The sequence below is a fragment of the Mchenga conophoros genome, linkage group LG7 (assembly GCF_057382185.1).
Source record: "Mchenga conophoros isolate Kocher_MC1m ecotype Shallow Benthic linkage group LG7, M_conophoros_male_GT1.1, whole genome shotgun sequence".
Classification (NCBI taxonomy): domain Eukaryota; kingdom Metazoa; phylum Chordata; class Actinopteri; order Cichliformes; family Cichlidae; genus Mchenga; species Mchenga conophoros.
The window spans coordinates 45,046,205-45,069,392 of NC_140532.1; the positions used below are offsets into that span (position 1 = coordinate 45,046,205).

The 23,188-nt window shown below is 41.0% G+C and overlaps 1 protein-coding gene across 3 annotated transcripts in view; it reads right to left on the bottom strand.

Annotated features, from left to right (window-relative positions):
* unc5cb (unc-5 netrin receptor Cb) overlaps window positions 1–23,188 on the bottom strand; it is a 129,515-nt gene that overhangs the window by 61,808 nt on the left and 44,519 nt on the right. The window lies entirely within an intron of this gene.

Sequence of the window (23,188 nt, forward strand, 5' to 3'; positions counted from 1 at the left end):
GCAATAAGACTGCCTCCTCGGTCTAACCACAATCAGCTACTGCTGAGAAGCGAGCACGGCAGAGCCAATAATGAGAAGCAGAGTTCAGAGGTCGACTCCGAGGAACTGAAATTATAAGCTGATCTATCCGTGTCTCCCATTTTCTCTCGCGCACACACGCTCTTTGCTTTTGTCACTTTCTCGCACACGGGCATGCGAGCACGCACACATGCTCCAGATCTAATGACCTCAGGCTTCTGGCCCATTTTATGCCATTCCTCGGATACTTCTGCAGTAGACAGATATGCTTCCCTGTAATTACAAGTCCCTTTCATCTCCCTGTCTTAAATCACATACACACAACTGCATGTGCATGCACACACAAACATGGAGGGAAGAAAAAAAAAAAGTGGCACAAATATATGGGTGTACACGCCCACCAAATGAGCCCAGCTAACTTTGTAACTCTTTGAAGAAGGAAGGATGAAGCCTATTGGCCATCCCATTTGTCACCTCCAGATCTGTTCTATTATTACCATCGAACCGGTAGACATTAATTATTCACAAGCGCGAAAGAAAGAAGGCAAAGTAATAGAGACAGAGTTACAGTGGGAAACATAAGGTGAGAGAGGGAGGAACACTGGGAGACACTCAAAGTAACTCAGCCAGACAGACATGGATTGAGTCATTGAAAGAGAGTTGCAGCAGACAGACAGTAACATAGCACAGGAGGACAGAAACAGGAAGGCAGACTGTTCAGATAACAAAATACTTTATCAGCCCATCAGTAATTCTTCCATGTCCTTCTATCTACCTATTTCTCTGTCCTGTGTGGACATGCTGGAGCCTGGTTGTCTGACAGAGGTTGCCTCTTGGATGCTTTGAGAGCACTAAATAATGTCTTGGCTGAGCAGATATCTCCCCATGATGTCTCCCTAATGTTATCTCTCCCTCCATACCTGCCACAGATTGAAGCTGATTGCTAGGAAATGAAAGGGCAGGAGGAGTCAACCAGAAAATGGCCAAAGCCACCTTCAGCAAGGCGGAGGAGGGGTCTGTCTCTGTCCTGTTATGATGCAGGTGAGGTCTTATAAGAACCTGTCCATTTACCATTTGCACATCCTGTTTTGTAGGTGTGTGATTGCATTTCATCAAAAAAGAGTAAGCTTGGATGTGTTTTTTATGGACTTCTAAGCTCCTGCTAATTGAATATAAGCTATAAGTGACCTTTGACCTTTGGGGTTTGTGTTTGTGTACATGCAATAAAGAGCCACAACAAGACCATTAGTTGTTTTGATTAACTTCCATCATTCGCTATCAATTCAAGAAATAAGCTAAACATTGCGTGGCCTTTCCTCCCATGCATCTTTATGTACTGTAGGTGATGACTCTATAATGTACAAGTCTATTCAAGCAGACCTTGGCTTACACTGTTCTTTTCTGCTCTATCGTCCTCAGTCCACCCACATCCTCAGCCAGGGGACCCTGACCCAGAAACAGGCAAAGAGAGCCAAGGAAACTCATTAAAGACTGTGTTAGCCTTCTTTCACCCTCCATTCCTATTATCTCTCCATCTCTCCCTCTCGCTTCTGGCTCCGTCGCTCTGTCGAACTCTGAGGCAGCGAGCTCTGAAACAGCCATGAAAGCGTGGCTCCCTTACACATAAAGAGACGCGTGTCTCATCTCCTCACACACATACACCCAGCACAAGCGTTAATGTGCGCGAAGGCACGCACAAACTCGCTTACAGACATTGGACTTCATCAGCTTCCTCAGTGCAAGAAATAATAAATTCAAGTGAATGGAACTAGCCCTGCAGTGAAAAATCAGCCCAGAAATGGGGAAAAAAGAAACATGACAAAATGAAAGACCCTGACTCTTACCAATCATTCTGCTCCCCCTCAACACCCTGCATTAGTAGTTTTATGTTTGTGGCGTACATTTCCCGTATAAGAAACCTATACTCACATTCACTTCCCTGGACAGATTTGTTATTTTCGTTCTTTGAAATGTGACTGGAAAGCTTCTTCCTTGTCACCTACAGCCAGTGAAAGCTGGAAAGCAATGTGAGGCACCGTGCTGTAAGGCGCAAGTGGCTGGAAACTAGCATAGACCGAATGTACAGGTCTACAATGAGCAACCAGGGAAATTAAGAGGACGCATCCAGCGTCGGCCGAGTGCATAAACAAACTATGCACCTCAGTTCACAAAAAGTAGAAAATAAACAGACTGAACTGCAGGAACATTAATCAGGAACACTTGCTTTCTCTGATGTGCAAGGTTTGTTAAAAGGCAACATACAAGGGTCTATTTAAGCAACAACCTGTGTTGGGAGCAATCTGAAATTATATATAAGTGATAAAATTCTTCCTTTCATAAATGTGGGAGGACTTAGTTGGGTTGGGATTAGTCTGACTTGACAGTGTGGACTGATGCTAATTTGTTTTCATGCTTGCATAGTGGTGTGATGATTAGCACTGGTCACCTTGCAGCAAGAAGATCCTGGGTTTAAATCCAGTCTGGGGTCTTTCTATGTGGGCTTCTTCCCCAATTCCAAAGACATTCATTGGTCATTTTGGCTGTGTGTCTTTTTGTGTTAGTCCAGAAAGTGACCTGTCCAGGATGCATCTGCTTATGACAGCTGGGATGGGCATCCACCCACTATAACCCTGAATTGAAGAAGTGCAAGAAAATGGATAGATGGATTGTACTTGGAAGTTAGCCAGTTAATACGCCAGGTTTATTAACACCTCTAACCTGTTCATAGACACGATATGCTTGTGTGTTGATGTAAATTGTCCGTAATTTCTTTAAATACACTTTTTGAATCACGACTGTTTCATGATATAGCCAATTACTGATCCCTGTGTATCGCATTTTGTCAATCACTGCTTAACATCTCAGTACGTTCCACCTTTGCTCCCTCACCGAAACAATGCAGAGGGCAACAAAAGCTCAGACTTTTTCTTTTCCAGTTGGTGATAAAATAGTTTAGATGTTTAGGCACTGGCTTATTAAAAATAATGAGTGCTCGTGACAATGCACAGTTATGTTGTGTAATGGCAAATTGCATATTGCTTCTAAAGACCAAACATGCATTATGAAATACATTTTTAGTGTCACTGTCCTTTTAACAGGAACATTAATATGGCATGCCTCCAGTGTTTGATATGCAATATGGACTTTTCGAAGCATCTGCGATTCTGTAACTTGACTTTAATCAGAAAAAATCGAAATTGCTTTCATATCGAGTGTTTAAAATTTAATGAAATATGTCCTTGCAGCACTTTTATTCAAATTGTATTTTGCTCTGTAATTGGGGTAAGTTTTCCTAATGCATACTGTAACTCTTATTAGTGAATATTTTAAGACTCAAATTGAATATTACTTGAATTTTAGAACAATTTCACAACACAAGAACAAAAAGAATTTTGAAGACAAATGAGCTGCTAAAGAAAAAGAAAACCCTTAAAAATAAGTTTACTGGATGAATGGATACTGCCATTTTGCATCGTCAATGAATTTATTAGGTAGAAGGCACGCTGGTCTGGAAAATGGAAAGACAGATCAGAATTAATCGAATTAATCCGAGATTAGTGAGTGGGAGTGAAGCAAGATAAGAGAAGGTCTTGGCAGTGACTCTCTATTTTGGCTTGAGTTCACTCCAGTAACTGTGGGAGTGCAGCAATATTAAGGGATGTTTACATTTTGGACATGAACAAATCATAGTCAAAACAGGCTCATAGCACTGGCACAACAACATATATTAAGACAGAGTCCCTGAGATAAGAGGTACACTAAAAAAAGAAGTGTCGCATAAATAAATCACAGTTGCACAGAAAAGTGGGAAACCCACATCAGAGAAGAAAGAAAGAAATTCATAATAAATATGAGATCATATTTCGCAACTTCAATGTGGTCAACACTGAGATTTTGCAAACATGTGAGCACTAACCACGTGAAGTTGACCATTTTGGACATGTGATAATCACAATAACAATGTAGGATCAAGTGAATGCTTCAGTTACACAGGCCTAGAAAGCAGTTTACGACTTTATTCTTAGAACCATATCAGGTCCAATATGGCAAATGGTTCTAATGTAATAGAAGCACAACATAACAGGAGAAACCTCTATGCAGTAAGCGCTAAACAGATTGCAAAACCAGCTAAACCAAGAGTGACCAGTTTAATTAGCCAGTGTTTACTTTGCTGGTTATTATTTTGGCGAGTTGATACTGATATTGCCAATATTTTCTTTAACATTTTTTGGCTTAAAATCATGTTACATGGACATCAGTTGCTCATCCATTGCCCCTTTGACACACGCACACAGACACACACACTGCAGGCACGTCATGGATTGACAGTTATATTGCAATACTGCTATCAAACGTTGATGGATGCACTGGAAATGAGTTGGGGTCCAATATCTTGGGCAAGGGCAGTTAGCCATGGATCGAACCACCGACCTGACAGTGGATGACCTGCTCTCTCTCTCTTAAGCCACTGAAGTCACAAAAACTTGTAAAAGCTCTTGTTCTTTTAAATTTTGTGTTTAGGTGCCAGCTGTAGCCAAAGTCAGTTCTTCGCAACAGACACTCTGGATATGTCCAAATCTGGAACCAGGGAGATTTGTGTGGATTTTCTACAGTGAGTAGAAGTAAATGGGATTTCAAAGTAAAACATTGAAACACAATATTACTACAAAATTTCTAGACTAGATGATAGGGCTTCAGTTTTCAAAAACCATTTCTGAAATGCTGAAAATACACTGAAAGGTGTTGTTTACTGATACAGGTGATACTTTTGAGTTTTACATAAAATAAATTCTCATTATACATCTAGAAAATAGCCTGTATTATGTACACTATGTTTGCTGCACATACTATAGAATGAACCGTTTTCCTGCACCGCATGCCTGGTGTGAATATTTGTAAGACCGTATATCTTATATCATATATTGCATGTGAGTGCTTCTGATAACAGCATTTCAATGCTGGGCTGTGACATCACCGTGCAAGATAAGCTGTCTCCATTTTATCTGTACTCAAGCTGATTTATTGTCCCAAAGAAAGCACTGTATCAGTTGGACAATGTTTCCCTTCCATCAGCGGTGAGTCAAGCATGAAAAAGAATGAACACCAACATAAACCTCCTCTCTGTTCATCCCCGTTTTATTCAGATTTGTCCACTTTGCTCTCCTCTCATTCCCTCTTGCCTTCTTCCTTTCACCTTCTTTTCACTCAGCCCTGTCATTCATGTATACATCCCTCGTCCAGATATAGAAAAAAGCTGGTTGGCTTGATCGCTGGACAAGGGTGGAGTTTTACTCGGCGGTGTTTTGCTACTTCGCTATGGGGAAGGACAAGAGGTGCTTTGCATCTGGGTGGTCAAGCAGAATAATAAACCATCCAGCTGTCAAGTCAAGTGAAGCAGGATAAGTAGACTGTCAATCAGATCTCCCAATAAATGTACTTTAAGCACACCTACCCATTATATTGAGTGAACATAAATCTATGGTAATGACTTTCCCCAGTCAATACTTGTTAGTATTGGATTAAGTAAAGACCCATACATCCCACTGGCTCAAAATCGATATGTATGGCTGTTGGTTTAAAAGCAAAATCCTTTAGAAGCTCCATGAGAAATGGGCAGAATAAGTACAGGCTTCCTTCCACTCTGATGTCTCTTTCCAGCTGAGTGCTTTATATACACTCGTGTGTCTACACACATTGTCTGCAGGGTCCCGTCTCACACTTGGCTGCGGCAGGTATTTATTGATTACTGTTAAGGGCCAGTGACCTCTCCCTCGCCCCGTCCTATCGGAGCCTCTCTGCTGAGGCATGCAAAGCACACTCATATATCATCTCTAGGGAATCCTACCATCACACAAACTAGCAGGGGAGGAGAAATGAAAAAAAAGAAAAAGAAAAACAACAACAAGAGATTCCCTAAAAGTCAGCATTGAGCTCAATCAGTTCACTGCACATAGTCATGTCATTGCAGGCTGAAATCACAGCGACCTGGAGGCAGAGTTCACGTATACCAAATAAACAGAATGAATAATTAAATGTGCTCAGTATAGCAAACCCCAATTCATGGGTTTTATCTTTACCGGCGCATGTGATGTAATTGGAAAAATTAATGCGCAAACTGAGTTCGGCCACTGTGGTAAAGTACAAACACGCAGCTGAAAAATACCGGAATATTAAAGAATGGGAGAAAAAGAGATGCACATGTAAAGTTTGCACAATAATCAGCTTCCTAAACTTTTCCACAGCTTCCTCTGTGACTTATAAGTGGCCAGATAGGTGGAGAATAAAAAAACAATATTAAAAAATGCAAAAAATAAATCAGCAAATGCTGATTGTGTTTTGTTTTTTTTTTGTTTGTTTGTTTTGTTTTTTGGGAGGACAGACCCACTTCTGTCTTTGTGACTTTGCACATGCAATCATGTCTTTCTCACTGTTGGCGTTTACATGTTCTCTCCGATCATTATCCCCGACCTTCACTTGGTTCTCTCTGGCTGCACTCTGGCAGGAAGCAGCTGGCGGTTGCCAGGGTCATGCTAGGCCTTGGTCACTGCCTGTCCAGTTGCATGATGGTGCCAGAAAAGACTAGGTCAAAGCATCATAATTATCAAGGTTCACCATTTCATTTTTTAAACACATTTTCACTGCCCCAAAAACTATATTTTGATGGAATAGAAGACTAAATTGAAATTTTTAGATCAACACATTTTTAAATATTACTGCCTGTGGTTGAAAACACACTGTGTGCCAGTCAAGCAGTTAATCTGGTCAGACTAGCTGGTAATAGAAATGAAATGATGGATTGAAGACTAGAAACTGCTCTATGTTTCTCAAACCAAATGTAATTCTATTAATTAATAATTATTCAGTTACGTGATAGGAGACACTAAAGAGGTGAGAAGAAGCACGAGAGAAGCCAGAGACCTCGACAAACGAGATAGGTGAGCGATCTTTTTAAACTAAAGAAAGCAGTTTATTCAGTGTTCATCCAACGTCTGCTTATGAGATTTTTCCCTTTACAAGTGGGAACATGAACACTGAAAAGTAACTAGGAAAAAACAAGGAAAAAAACAAGACAATTAAAATTTATGTGTAAAGACCAATAGTTTCAATTCAGTGAGCAAGTGGTTGAATTGCTTTGATGCATAAACGAGTACGACTATTGGCAATTAAAGCCCATTTAGATGATTTATGTTTCTCCTCTTTATTCTTTTATAATGTTTGAGAATGTGTTTGCATTCACACTTGTTGTCTTACAACCTTAAAGTTGCCATTAACTTAATGCATGACCAACATTTTACATATTTAATTTCATTTTGGGGTGTTATTTTAGCTCCCCTATCCTTATGTGTCACATTCTCTGTTTTTCTATTGCTTTTTCTAAATGTTTTTTTCTCCTCAGTCTCCTGCAGTTACGATTACCTTCTCATTGGATACAATATGCTCCCCATCCACCCCCCTTTCCCTCCCGCATGTGCTCATGGATGAAAAGTCATTTCGGTGCTTGATTGGAGAATGATGCTGCTACTTAGAGAGTCAGTCCATCAGCACTGAGGGAGGAGAGCGCAAGGAGACAGAGAAAAGCTCTGGAGGAGAAGTGGCTCCCTGGGGCGTTGTAGCTGTGATGGGTGAGCTGTCAAACGCCCCATTGTCCAAATTACCCAGCAAGCACCATGCCGCCACCCAGGACTAATTTATGGTGCAGCAAGGCACGGCACATACATTGCTTTCTGAGTTTACGGGAGAGAAAAAGAGAGGAAAAAGGTGTAAGGAACAAGTGGGCTGTTCAACCTAACCCATTCCAAAGAGGTACAGCGGGGGTTCAAACACAGACAGTACAACACAAACCCCAATTAACTTCACACAGGATGGGTATTTGCCATCTTTATGCTTCAAGTCCTCAATGACAGGTGTCAATATGAATATGTGTCATGCTCCCGCGCCTCCATGCCCACCCACAACTCGAGCACTTGCATTCACTGATGCACAAACACTTAAATGATGTTTTAAAGCAGCCATTGCATACATAAGCCCCATTGCTTGGCTTCACTTGCAGACATAACGACTGGTCCTTTTATCGCAAAAATGGCAAGCCTATTCACTTGTCACATGTCACACCCCTGGGTGCCCGAAACCAGACAGGGCCATCACCCTACCCCATACTGACCAGCGGGCCATGGAGTGGAGCTGTGCTTGTCAGAAGGAGACGCGCTGCACTCTCTGACCCCTCACTGTGCCCAATGCCTTGATGCGATGCCTCTACTTGGCTAATTGGCCCATAGCAGTAGGCAGCCTGTTTCTGCCACTAGCAAAAGGCCAAAAGGGCAGACATACAAACAAAAGATGACAACAGATGCACAGGATCATCTCATTAAAAAAAAAAAAAAAAACTATGATCAGAATAAGCTACACAACTTATCAACAACATAAACTCTGGAGAAATTAATTGTGCATGCAAGAAAGTGTCAGCAAAATAATCTCATTTACATTTGTTTTTGCATTTGACATTTGGGCATTTGTTTTAAACGTAGCCATAAAGCGGTTCAGAGGATTTCTCAAATACCTCACATCAGCTTTAGAAGTGGTTTACCAATGTACCCGTGTTTTCAAAAAGACAGTGAGAGAAATCTTACGCCTTTCACCACCAGTGTAGACTGTCTTCACACTGGAGAAGAGCTGCTCATCAAAGAAAATTAACAGTAACAAACTCATTTTCAGCACTAAATTAGACTCCTGAAAAGACATGAGTACCGACAAGTAGAAGCTGCCAATCTGCTCATGAGCTACACTTCAATATTTGTCCTGTGTATATCAAAACATACATACATCTGCTATACATGAATTAATTACTCTTATGGCCTTTTGTTACTTGCATGTAAAGCTCAAGAATTGTCCATTTTTCAAACTCCTTCAACCTTGCCTTAGTGTAAAGCCATTGATAATTTGGACATATGCATACAAAGAGATTAGTGTGATTTCAGCAGATTTTTGAAAGCAGAGTGTTTATTATACCATGTCTTTCTGCTTTGAATTACACCGCTCCTCTACTGTGCAGCAATCAGCTGAAGATGACACGTGACACTGCAAATACATTCAAAAGTTCTGAGTGGAGGACTTCTAAATGTAAATCATTTGTATTATATTATATAGACATTAAGACTCAAATTGAATTTTTGTGTATTTTTCTATGGATTCACAAAGCAATAGCGGTACCATTGATACAAGACAGCAAGGTTAGAGAAGACATAACAGCGATATACAGGTGTAGCGATGAGGATCGTAACTGCGTAACTACATAGAATCAAGACAAGGCAACCATCTCATCATTTCTCAGTGATGTGTTCTCATTTTATATGCCTTCCTCACACATATATTCTAAAGCACTCGAATGTCCAACCTCACAAAAATCCCTAGCAGCACTTTATCTGAAGGACATTACAGACTGGAAGTGTGTCAGAAAGTGTGAGACACCATCCCCAGAGCATAGTCTATTCTGCACGTCTGTCACAGAATCTGGCTGCCTGCTTATTCCTCTGAGATGCACGGGCACATAGAGCCCTCATGCCCACATCAACCTAAATCTTATTCTCACCATCTCGTCAATCAAACTGCAAAGTGAGAAACCATAAAGAGACATACGGTGCCTTGAAAAGTTCTCTCTCTCTCTTTTTTAATGTTCTCTCCACAATTGTGCCTTCTACTGTGTTCCCAGGCCTACCGCTGAGCTGAGGATTTGTGTATTTTGACCTGCAGCCATCTACTAAAGACCTCAGATATGATGGGAAATGAGAAGATCAGGATTTGTTATGCGCCGTAATATACCAAACATGGGTGTATGCTCTAATGCGGGCTTTGATAGTCTAACCATGGGTGTGTATGTGGGTGTGTTTGTGTGTGGAGGGGTGAAGTATGCGTTTGCATGTGTGTACATGTGTCTTTGTGTGATGGCTGAATTAATGTGACAAGGCAGATGTAATGCAGAATCATAAATCTTAGCCCCGGGATCACTAGAGGGAGAGCAGGAGGTGATATATTAAAGGGCAGAAACGCGCACACACCCACACGCACAAATGCCGCCGTTATGATGCTGATAATAAAAACAAGAAGCCGACCGCAATAGCCAGCTAATAGACATGACTCCGCATCTAGGCCTAAGGGCGATGACATGCACACACACATGCAAGTGACACCAGATACACACCGAGAGCACAAAACACAAACTCTATCCGCTTTTCCAGCAATTTATTATGCCGCTTTGGGCCTAACAGCTCAAGTGTTAGATATGGCTGTAATACTGTTAAAATCTTAATACTGTTACACAAGCTCGCTGTTGTACAACATGCTAATTCTTTATTTACAGTGCAGAGAGCATTAGATGGCAGTAAAAAAAAAAAAATTGCAACAGTGCTTCTGTCGAGAAAACTGCAACCACTCACTTTATCAAAAACACAGATGAAGCCAGCAAGTGTTACTATAAGTTCTAAAAAGCCTCAGTCGCAAAAGAAGACTGACCAGCTGATCAGTTATCAGAGTGTGTCCCAACAGTCTGCTCAACAAAATCTGACAGCTGTCACCATCGACTCACTTGCTTTTATGCTGTAAAAAAGTATTTGCTACTACAAATCCATCTTGTGCTTCCAGATACATGACTGCCTGATCCAAAGACAATAAATGTCATTCACTTATAATATAAAGGCTGATTTTTCTATGTTTCAAGCTTTATTCCTATAGAAATATCTATAAACTATATAGATAAACTATCTATATTATGCACACATACAGTAGGCTGGTTTAGCTACGAACACAATCCCCCTCTGAATTTAAGCAATAATTAATGCATTTCTACTTTTCTTCAGCATTTCTGACAACAATTCATATTCAACTTGAATTTACAGTCAAAAACTTACATCTCAGCAGGCCTGCAGCATATTTGCTCTTCCACGTAGATTAAGCGTGTTATTTTAAAAATGCTGAATTCGTTCGAACAAGAGGAGCTGCACAGCAACACAGTCAGAATTGCAGCTTGTTTGGCTGCTTTACAAATAGTTCTGCGGTGCAGAATTTTTCCATTGTATTTCCGTACCGCTAGTGTGTCCTCCTGCATGCTTATTTAAGGGTAGCCAGGACGCTTGCTGGGCTTACGCCTAAAAAGAAAAGGGCTTTGTAAGCATTCGAGGGTAATTGCACCACGCTGGTTTCTGCACACAGGCTACATTACATACATGTGTAATTACTGTAGGATTGGTGACTGTGTAGTTTTTGGGTGTGCCAACACCCATTAGCTCACATGCACTTAGATCCATTTGGACTCCCTTACATGCAAAGCCCTGGCAAAATTGGTTTAAACAGCCCATGATGATTATGAAAATGAATCAGCCCATTTCATACTGTTCCATTCCCTTGCAATAACATCTTGAATGATCCTCTGTATCCTTGCTTACTCAAATATCAAGTAATGAATCATTTCTATACAATCCCTGCCTTATGATCCAATGAATGCTTCTATAGGTGGTAGAGCAGGCTTAAAGATGGAGTGACAGTGAGGAATCTGCAGTAATTATGGCGCTACTTCATTGTATAACAGACACAGACAAAAGTGGACATGTGATGCCAGTGCTGCACACTCATAAACCATGCCACTATGCTGCTATGACCCTGACCAAACCTGGTATCACAGGATCATATCCTGACTACTTCCATATCCGGCTGAGATAGATTGCAGTTCACATCTGGAAACAGAGTGCATCTGAAATATATCTTGACTGACTACTTCAGATCAGATTCTGCTGCCCTGGTCAATTTTCATTTTGATTTATTTATTTATTTCACTGTGAGAAGAGAAACTGCATACGGATTCAAACCAACCCAGACAAGTTTCCATAAAGCCAGAAGGGAAAGTTTGAGGGAGAAATATGAGATTTCAAATCAAGATGTGAAAATAGAGAATGAAAAAAAGCTAACTAAACGCTAAGACTTTAGTTTCTCTGCTTGGGAACTATGTCTAGTCACACAAATGTGACAAGACATCTCACAGAGATGAGACCCATCTCCATATGGTGGTCCCATGCACCTTCAACTATATGAGACTACATGTCGTATCTTGACAAGTATGCTTGTGTTTAGAGTCATCCACTTTTGACTCGAGCTACAGACACAAACCCACAAGCGCGGAGACACATGTAAGTAAAACAAGAATAACGGCCAGAGGCTCACAGGTATTCGATACATGAAAATATTATGAGGCATTTGCTATTGCCTTCGCTTCTGAACCCAGTTGAACATCTATGGGGAATTTTGGACTGGCTTGTTAGCTTCGTCCTCCGCCGCCATCTAAACACCAAGCAGTACTTCACTAGAGCTCCAAAGACTGAAAGTGTTCTGCTGGCAGCAGAATAAGAAATGATCTATTCCACTGAAACACTGTACATAAACAAGAACACGTAACAGAAATAACACACTGCCCAGCAACCTGTGTTTCACACACGCGCGTGCACGCATACACACACACACATACACACACTCACTCACGCACAGACATCACACCTGTTAATGGATGTGTTAAGAGGAAAAGACAGTTGGTAGGAGGGCAGGCAGATATTTGGTGCGTGTTTGTTTCGTGTGAGTGTGTGTGTTTGCGTACGTGTATGTGTGTGCGATGGGTGGCGGTGATGGAGGTGGGGGGGTGACTCCATTAGGCAATCACACACCCTGCTCCGCTCACCAGGGGACTACTGTCAGCCTGTGATTTTGCCCTGTACCCCTCCCAGCTCTCTGCTGCTCACTGCTGAAATAGGTCAACCACATATAATGGAGGGGCAATGAGGAGTAAGTATCCACTCCCCCAAGCCTCCATCTCCCCATGTCCCTTTACACTACCCCACCCGTTGCTTCTGCCATGCCCGCAATAGAAAAGCAAGCCATGGCACCCCACAGACAAGCAGAAACCAGCTGGGGAGAGAAAGCCAAAGACAGCCACAACATGCCGACCTCGCAGCCACAACACTCGTTTACACAGCCACGCTTGAGCAGAGCAGATTCCTGGCATCTCATGTGGAATACGCACATTTACGAGACAAATCTGTAGCATTGGCTTAAAAAGTTAATCTCTGCAAAATTAAATGAGAACGGGGAGGGGAAATGGGGAAAAATCTAATAATGGATATTGTGTGTATTGTGTGGAAATGTTTGCAAACACAAGACAGTTCATCACTGTCACTCCCCAAGGAAGCACGAGACTGAAAAATATCTTTACAGGGACTGCATTATTTCAACATTAAGTTGGCAGTGAATTTAATGGTCATGGGGAGCTTGTGAAAAAGAAAACTTGAATAATGTCTTCTGTGGCTCTGGGGAGATTTTAGCCAAGTCTGAGAAAATAAATCAAGTGGAAGCATCCAGGTATCACAGCCTGGAAATTTACAGATAATGTCATTCGACATATGAGTTGAATTATGTGTTGAATTCATAGACTGTAGATAAAAGATGGATGTAGGCACTCTAAAGTCACTGACTGGATCTTGAAGTCTTTAAGCTGAGCATTTGGAAGCGTCTGCCCAAAGCATGTGGACTAAAACTGGTCAAATAATGCATCTCTAAGGCACCTCTGTACTGGCTTTACTTTTCAGATCAGGAAGCTACATCAGTCTTTTCATTCTTTATTACCAAACTCTCATTTGCAGATCTATTTCAAAAATGCTGGTAAAATTGAAACCAAATAAGTTAGAGCAATAATCCTTTTTACCATGCAAAACTGGATGAGTATATCACACATTCAATGTGTCCCAGACTGTTGTTTTCTTCTACTAACACAGAAATTTTGCAGAACTCAAGCGAAAAGTGAGAGCAACAACAAAAACTTCATAATCCAATTATAGGTGCTTTATTGATCTAATCAGCTGTTCACAGCAGATAAATTATACATCATCAGGTTGTCAGGATAGACCATCACGTGTTTTTGTGCGTACAACTAACTGTAACAACAGAAAAGTGATGTAATTTTCCCAGTAAAGTAATATTTAACTTTATACCTTTCAGTAAATACAGTTCCTGGGACACTATCAAAAATTGTACACAATATGCATTCTTCTTGCCATTTATAAAAACGAGAGTATGTCAAAAATGAAGCCATGCACATACTCAAAAAACAATTTCTGTGCTTTGAAATGATTTTGTGCCATGTCCATTTACAATTTTGAGGGATACAACTTTGACATTTCTGTATCTAGAAGATATGTACAAAAGGAATTTTTCAATTTCTTTGAGGCTTTTTGCACTTTTCAGCAATATATTTAGTTACTATGGACGTATTACAGATGTACATGACTAACATTTGGGATACAAAGGTTGCATCGATGTATCGCAAGCTTTTTTTTAGAAAAGGATACTGAAGCAAGTAAAAATGTAAAGATAAGCTTTGGCAGACTTGGTATTTTGTAGGTAATAAAGGCTTAAATATCTATCCTGACACTTGTCACCTTGGCTTTTTAAAGCTGAACGTGATGAGTGAGAACCTGAGGACAATGCATGGCCCTACACGAGCAGGCTATGCAGTGACTTTGCACTGCTGTTAGTGAAATGGCATTTAAAAGAGAAGTTGGAGAGTCCAATTTTTAATGCATTATTGAATGTATTAAAAACAGACACGTATTAGTACAGTATACACTTGTGTCAAACTGAGACGTGGTGTGTGCTATTCCAGCCTGATAATGCATGCCAAATATCTCTTCGGGGAAAACATGTCAATGTGTGTTTTCCATTGTTATGCCATTAAAAACTACTCTCAAGTACAAACTTCCTCAGTGTTTATGTTTTTCCCCCTTTGGGAATGTTTTTGCATGCTTCACCATTAGAATCCACTCTGATGTAGACATAAAAGGAACTGCTTAAAACATTGTGTTTTTTGTGCAAAATCGTATTAAATGTGAGGATTTGCAGCTGAATACTGGAGTGGTGGGAAAAATCCCTGATAAGTAATCATAGCCTTCATATTGACAACCCAAGAAACCAGATTTATTAAAAACTGCCATGTTTAGACTAAATTCAATAATTTCCTTCTGCTGTACATATAAAATATAGCTATTGATTCAAAGGCAAATCAGATATACTGGGATCGCTTATCATAAAACATGCATGCATGCACAGGTAGTACAGTGTATGGACAAACCTGGATAAGTACACATACATTCATACATATATACAGTCAAACATAACACTGCCACACTAAGAATTCTTCTGCATGCTCTGGTTTTCTAGCCTCCTTCTCTTCTACCCCTTCTCTACCTCCCTTCTTACTTTGCATCTCCCTGCACCCTCAACTCATGTTGTCTTTCCTCTGCAGTCTCCATTGGCTGTGACCTTTTCTCCAGTGGAACAAGATACTGCCCATCTCCATCGCCCTCATGCATTAATGATCTGTGGTAAGCTGAGGGCATCTGTCTGACTCCCAGCCTGTCCGCTGCTCACCCCACTTCCAAGGACGGAGCTCAGCCAGAGCCGAGCTCAGCCACGTTCCCTGTCACCCGCAGGAGTATGCAGATAAATAGCCACAGATAGCAACAGCACAGTGGACTAAAAAGTAGGGGCTGCCTCTTCTCATCTCTACTGCATACATCTCTTTGACACTCCCCAATGGCAGATATCTAAAATACTAAAGGCAAGAAATGACAGTACACAGCAGACATAAAGAAACAGCCAATTATCCTGGTTTCAGACTGAACCTCACTGCAGACACAAGCAGCTGAGGTTCCTCCACAGGGCAGCGATGCAGAGTGTTGCAGTTCTTTAACTTTATTTGGCGGAACTTAAGAAACACGATGTAATAAATAATGAGAGCTAAAATATATGAAGATGCCCTTTTTTCAGTCTGGCCTCATGTCCCGTTTCTCAAACAACTCCCTGCAGCTTTTTGCTAAAAGATCCCTAAAGTGCTTTTTTGGCAAAAGCTGAGTCTTGTCAAGTTAACGGTGGCCTAAAAAAAACAAGAAAGAGGTAAATTGATTACGTAGAACAAGATGCGGCCCATTCAGCTGGCTGTACATTTGGAAGTGGTACCAGTGATCATTTCTCGTTTCCTCTAATGTGATTTAATTGGTCACAAATTCCCTCATAAAGCATGGACATTAACATTAAAATATTCATATGCAACATCTCCTTCGTGAATCCAGTAAACAAATCAGGACTTTTTTCAGATGCTACAGTGAACTCCAGATCATTTGTAGTTCCTTCACTGTAATAATCTTCTCATACGGCTGCTGTGAGTACACTAATCCCGGGTTCCTCCCCGTCTCCGATGAATAAGACATCAAGATTCCTGAACTTGCCACTTCAGACACTAACAGTTAAAAGTGGTGCCTTACAGCGATGATACTGTTATTCCTTTACGGTGTGGTATTCAGTTCGTAGGTATCGTATGTTTCATTGCTTTTAAATTGTCTACACTAAAGGAAATTGCACCGCAGTCTCGTGGTGAAAATGTAAGTGCTTTTGCTCTCCCCTCTCAACGTTTTAGAGACAAAAAAAAAAAAAACTGCTGCCATGCCCTCGGGTGGACATTACAGAACTCTCGTATTCACTTTCATCAGGAAACTGGTGCTCCAGCAACAATAGATTGTGTGTCACTAAAAGTAACAATAGCAAAAATAATAAGTAAAAAAAAAAATCAGATAATAGATATTATTAAAGGTATCATTAAATAATACCATTGTCAAAATAAACACCTGGTTTCTACGTACCATAGGTGTTCTGCCAGTGTTTTTCCCATTTTACTCTGTTTTTCTAGTCAGTATTTCTCGGTCTAGCATTATTGTCTGCAGTAGCCAATCATGGCCTCTCTGGTACCAACAGAAGGAAGAGAGGTAAATCTTTGTTGACACAGACCAACGGTGGGATATACTGAAAGTATACCATACCATAAATTTAGCAATTTTGGGGGGGAATTCCAACAATAATGGTGAGCCACTTGTCATAACACAGCCATACTGCAATCACTAATCAGCTCACCCTGTCACCTGCCAGGACTCATTCCCCAAAACCCTCAGATGCATTCTGACAGCTGCAGAAATCCTCATCTGGGGGGAAGGGATGAAAAGATTTCTTCTATGCACCTCCCAGACACTCCATAGCCAAATATTTGACTTTGCCTGTGATCCACAGCCCTTGAAGGCTTCTGTTGGGCTTTTCCACGCGACTGATCTCTGTTTTCAAAGCAGGTGTTTAATGCACGTCAGACACAGAAGCCTCGCTCGCGAACCAGGACATAAAATAATATGGAGGGAGAAACAAAGAGTAATGAAGAAAGCTAAAAGTTAGATTTTTTAAAAAATGTGACAAACAAGCAATACGCATTTACGGACATGTATGGTCTTTGATTATGTGACTCAGACTAAGCTCAGAGGTTAAATTAGATGACACGCTTTAGATAGCTGTGAGCCTGCCTGTCGTGCTGATTCAACTCTCCGGGGTTTCTGTCCATGGCACGTCCTTGATGTCACTGCTAAAAACACACACGGCCTTCAGTCAAAAAAAAATACTAACTGGCATACTGCAAATGCATGTCCAACAAGGAGCATGCATTCAATGGAGACACACAGCATAAAGGGAGAAACCTCTCGGGGAAATCGTGCTGACAGATCAAAGAGTAGACATACAGGGATGAACCTTTAAGAATGTTTGAAAGTCTACCACAGAATGTTTTCCTTAAAGAAACCAATTATCCCCGCGGTTGTGTTAAAGGAATGACCACTGCTGCTTCCAGTTCATATCAAGACTTTACAGATCAGAGGCTCTACCTTTTTTTTTTTTTTGTTAAATTCCAGGCCTACGTGAGCTACACGCAGTGCACTTGACATTTAAAACCAAGTCAGAATGACAACGTTTCTAAAAAGTGTTTATTTAATGTTTTCAGTTGTCAGAAGGCGTAAGCGTTTATGTGACAACAAGTCGTGACTGACACGAGCTGTAATTTACAGTCTTGTTTTTAGCTTGATGACCATGGGTTTTGGGGGGTTTTATCTAATTGGTTTTGAAATGCTTTCGTGAATCATGGGCCTCTACAAATTTGTCATCCTATTAAGAAGCGTGCAATCCTTGGACTGAATTTAAAACATCAAAGGCTCGGCTGTGATGAAGAGGAGCTACAACGACATTTACTCTCAAATCATATTAGTCAGTAATCACAAAAAAAAGCTCCACACCTGACTACAGGGTGAACTTAATGCAACTGAGCTACAAGTGATGTCTTTACAGCATACCAACATTGGAAAGACACATTACTTTTTTATGTTATTATGATTCGATGGTCATTGGAACTCTAAATGCAACACTGAACACATATCTGTTAGTGAATAGGAAAAAGCACCCCTAAAATTTTGCCCCAAGTCAATCATTCATCTGCCATTGCTCTGTAAAGTTCTTCACTTTACCCGTATTCATCTGGCAACCGACACGCCACAAGGAGCCACAAATAAGTGACTGTGCAGGATCCACATAGAGAGGTTGCATGTTTAAAAAGTAAATGTATAAATTGTTGGTATATGCTTATTAGTTTATGTCAGCCCATGTACCTACAAAATACTGGGACATGCAAGTCTGGATGATATAGGCAAAAAACAAAACAAAAACAGGCATCTATTCAGTTCTGTTCAATTTTATTTAAACAGTGCCAAGTCACAACAACACTCTTTTCAAAGGTAAAGACCTCACACTTAATTTTGAAATCCTTTTTATCTGTTGAATAGTAGAAATGAAAATAACAATGGGTGTTTTGGTTGTCCAGGGTCAAAATGCCAACTATTAAACTGAGTTTTGTGGCATTTGAATAAACATCAGTGGTCCCCAGAGGTAATGAACCTGACGACTCCAATGATTCCCTAATCTAAATGTTGTAACTCACAGATCAAAATATATCATTTGTTGAGTAAAACTGAAGAGCTTGGATTTGTATCCAGTGCCAGCCTCAGAGCGAGATTTCTATCAGCACCAGTTTGATCATTTTGGATCACTGCACTTTACACATACAGAATAGAGAATACACTGTGTTAGTAATACTGCTCCCACGTTTAAAGCGTTACACACCCACATTTATGAACTCACACTCCGTGAACTCAATATATCCTATCACCATGTGATATGTGGGGCCTAGCACTCACAGCGCGTGAGTGACATTCGGGCCCAGGAGATACACACCGGGGGGTAAACACAGTGCCTTAATAGAGGGAATGAAAATGTGGCTGGTAAGATAGAAGAAGGTGACAGAGAAAAAGAGAGCGGAAGCTACTGAGGGAGAGATGGTGTGATATCGGGGGAGATTGAAGGGAGGGGGACTTCTCCGGCTCACATCACCTTGCCAAACTGTCACTGCCCCTCACACCCCACCCTTACAAACCACCCCGACCCCTCGCCCCGTGGCCCAGGCTCCCTCCCTCCTTGACAGAATGATTAATGGCGTATCTGGTCATGCGAGCACCCCTGTCCCCGACTACACTAAACAATATAACATAATATAAACATCATAACTTGTTTTTCTTTTCTTTGATCACAGAGACTACGTTAGATCCCAGGGTTCTCCATAAAACAGCGAATGGGACATCCTTACCAGAGACTTTTATTTAATCCATTTGTCTGCCGTTGTGTTAATAATAGGTGGAATAAACAATGCACACTCAGATTAATGGCACTGTTCAGTGGAGGAGACTGATAAAATCAGCATCATTTCACATCCTATCTCCAAAACAGCTGAATAATTTCAAACCATTAAAATCCCCCCCAAAAATGATCTTCCATCTACTTGCAAAGAAGGGGCTTGGTTCAGCAATCCACCTATCCCCGTGAGTGGGTCATATTATTTTAATGTCTTTTTAATATAGCCATGTCATAATCCTGCTGTTCCTCTAAACATTCTTGCCCATCATGCACCATACACAGAGTCAACCACACAATATTAAAGGCAATATACCTCAAGAGTGGCCTACAAGTTTCATATCAGCTCTGTATTCCCGCTGGATCCATTACGGTTTATAGGACTGTACATTAGCCTCTGTCTAGTACCATTATCTCCTGGTGCTGGTGACACACTAGGATAACACACTTCACAGAGTGAGATTTTTACACTTTTCAGACATGCAAGCAAAAACACACAATACATCATCTAAAGAGGTATGAATTCGCACAGATACGTATGCACAGAGAATAGTGTATGGCACGCGCACACACAACAAAATCTCATTCCATACGGTGACAGTCCTCTCAGCATTCAGAGCACAAAAGTGGTGTGAAGTGTGTTCAGCTGCAATGTGTTGTGCAGTAAAAATGCAATTTGAATGTGTAGCCTTTCCAGACAGCCTGCAGAGATTTCTGCCTCTTTGGAGGAATCTGAGTTTGATCCCTGATGAGATTCGGTTTGGAGTTTTCATTCCTCCAGGAAGACAACGCACACGCACATGAGAAAGCCATGATTCTGAATTCTGTTTTTATTTATTGATTTACTTATAATTGTCCATTTGGTGCCACAATTCACTTTTACTAAATAGTGAAGTGACTGAATGAAAGTGAAACTGAGCTTTCATTTCTTGAAAGCACTAGTTAATAACACTAATTTGATGTTCACTCTATAATACAGCGTGGTAGGAAGAACTGAAAAGAGAAAGATGGAAAATATTTATAATATATAAATAAAAAGTATTATAATAATGACTGATACAAAAAAAACCAAGGAAAAAATTGTCCATATTATAACAATATACTGAAGATCATGCAAAGTAACATTATAATAATGTGACTCCATCTGAACATTTAAATGCAAAGACATCACTGCAGATAAATGTTATACTTGGACACGACATGTCTTTTTGTTCCGAATACCTTAAAGTTGATTTATTTCTGTGCTCCACACTGACAAAGGAGGCCATGTCATCTGCTGAGCTGTGACCTGCTCAAACACAACCTCAACACCCAGCACATTTCAGTGGCCTCCCAGGGTCTGATGCTAGAAGGCAAGTGCTAAAAGCTGCACACATAGAAAAGAGAAAAGAAGAAAAAGTGGGATCTACTGGACAAGTCTAAACACACACACAAATCAAGTCCTCAGTGCTCAATCACATCCACCGCAAATGCAAAAAACATCTGGTCTAAAGGAGGCGTTGTTACTGCATTAATACTAAATAATAATAATAGAAATTTTCAAATTTGAATAAAAGGCAACATGAAGTCTGAATTTGTTTATAGTCACAGCAATAACCTGACTAAAAAACGATGCCCTCTGATTAGAAACTCTTTAACAGCACCTGACCCAGCATGTGTTTACAGGCCATCCTGGTGAAGCCCAAGGCTTATTGCACTGAGCTCTGAGGTCGCTGCCTTCACCGAAGCCTTCAGGCATCACCACAGAGGGTCACGTAGAAGGTCAGCAAGCATGTCACCACTCTTCCTCTAGCAACAACAGATCCACCCCAATTTCTCACTAAAAACATCATCTTCTTCTTAACCTTTCCATGTATTTTTTATACAGGCTGGAACACACCCATATCAGTTACTCTTTATGCTTCCCGTGCTGAACCAAGCACACAGCGTAGGGCTCCTCTTTCCTTTTTTTCCCCTTCTTCTTGGAAAACTTGGCAGCTCTCTGACTGTGAAAGGGACATGCTCAAGATGCTGCATGTACGCCAAATGAAAAACAACAATTTTCCTCCTCAGCTCGCGCAGATGATGTACTCCACAACTTATAATTGTGCTACTGATTAGGCTCATCCCAGTGCATATCTCTGCCACTTCACAAAGCTCATCAGGCACATCTGTTCCCAACAGCACCAAACAAGAGGCACATTAACAAACAAATAGATAACAATTAGTCACGTTTGAAGTCTTCTGTTCCATTAGACACAAAGCCAGGACTGCTGGCTACAAGGAAGCACAAACGCCATGCTACAGTAGGGGGCTTCCTGGAGATAAACTTTCAGCATTTTGCATCATGGTGTCAATGCATGTGAAATCATTAGACTATGAAAAAACAAAAAACAGGTAGAATTTAGCAGCTATTTACAACCTAGCCATTGCAACTTTGGGTTTTTATTTATTTATTTTTCAGCAATCTGAGCTTTTCTTCTCTCCGCTGAGACACAAGAATGTGAAAAGGCTGCCAAGGTATCACTCATGCTACATTAAGAGACAACTCATGACACGGCGCAGGGTCATAGGTTAAAGTCATTACGAGCTGGGTGGCTACACTTTTTGACCTTTGACCCTCTATTCATAACGCCCTGTCTATCTATTCTGCTCAGTGCTTCAGGTTAAAACTGACCCACCATGAAAGCAGGTGTTACAAAAGCTGCTGAAACGCATACCTTCGTCTGCACTACCAAACCTTACTTTCATAATATGTTAACAGGGCTTTTAGTTTCATAATTGCCTTCATCTTTTATTTTGACAATTAATTTGCTTGTTTTTCGCTCATGCACTCGACCCTGCTACACACACACACACACACACACACACACACACACACACACACACACAAACACCCCTAGCTGCTGTAAAACCCTCTCATCTCCCCCACTTCTTTTTCCATTTTTTAAAATACTTTGCTGTCCTTTTATTTTTGATGAGAAAGGGGAACAGAAGGTCTACCCCAGTGCACTCCCAGCCTTGTGTTTTAATTTTTAATGGGGTTGTGCAGCAATACTAGCACAAACACACACACGCATACACGCACACGCTCACACTGGTGGCTGGTTGCAAGCAGGTGTCGTTGGCAAATGCTAATTGAACTGATCCATGGGTCAGTGAGCCTTCCTGTTTTCCCTGTGCGCGGACACACTCAGGCAAAGCAGAAACGGTTGTTTCTGGAGGGCACTTCTGCCTCCCGCTGTATGACAACTGAGACACTCTCTGCGCTTTACGGTCAGCTAGAGAGGAGCCACTGAGCCCTACGATGGGGAGGATTACGGAGAGTAGCAACTTGATATTTTCTTTCAGCGGTGGATAAGAATGAGCTGGTGAAAAGACAGACGTCCACCTGAGGCACTCTAATCTGCTGTCTCGTTGTCATATCACAAGACCTACATAGGATCATTTATGTCTCATTCAGCCTGAGCAAACAAGGAAACTGAACAAAAAAATAAATAAATAAAAAAGGAAAGCTGATCCGTTTCACCTTCAAATGTGATTTGATTTGCAGTTAAGCACA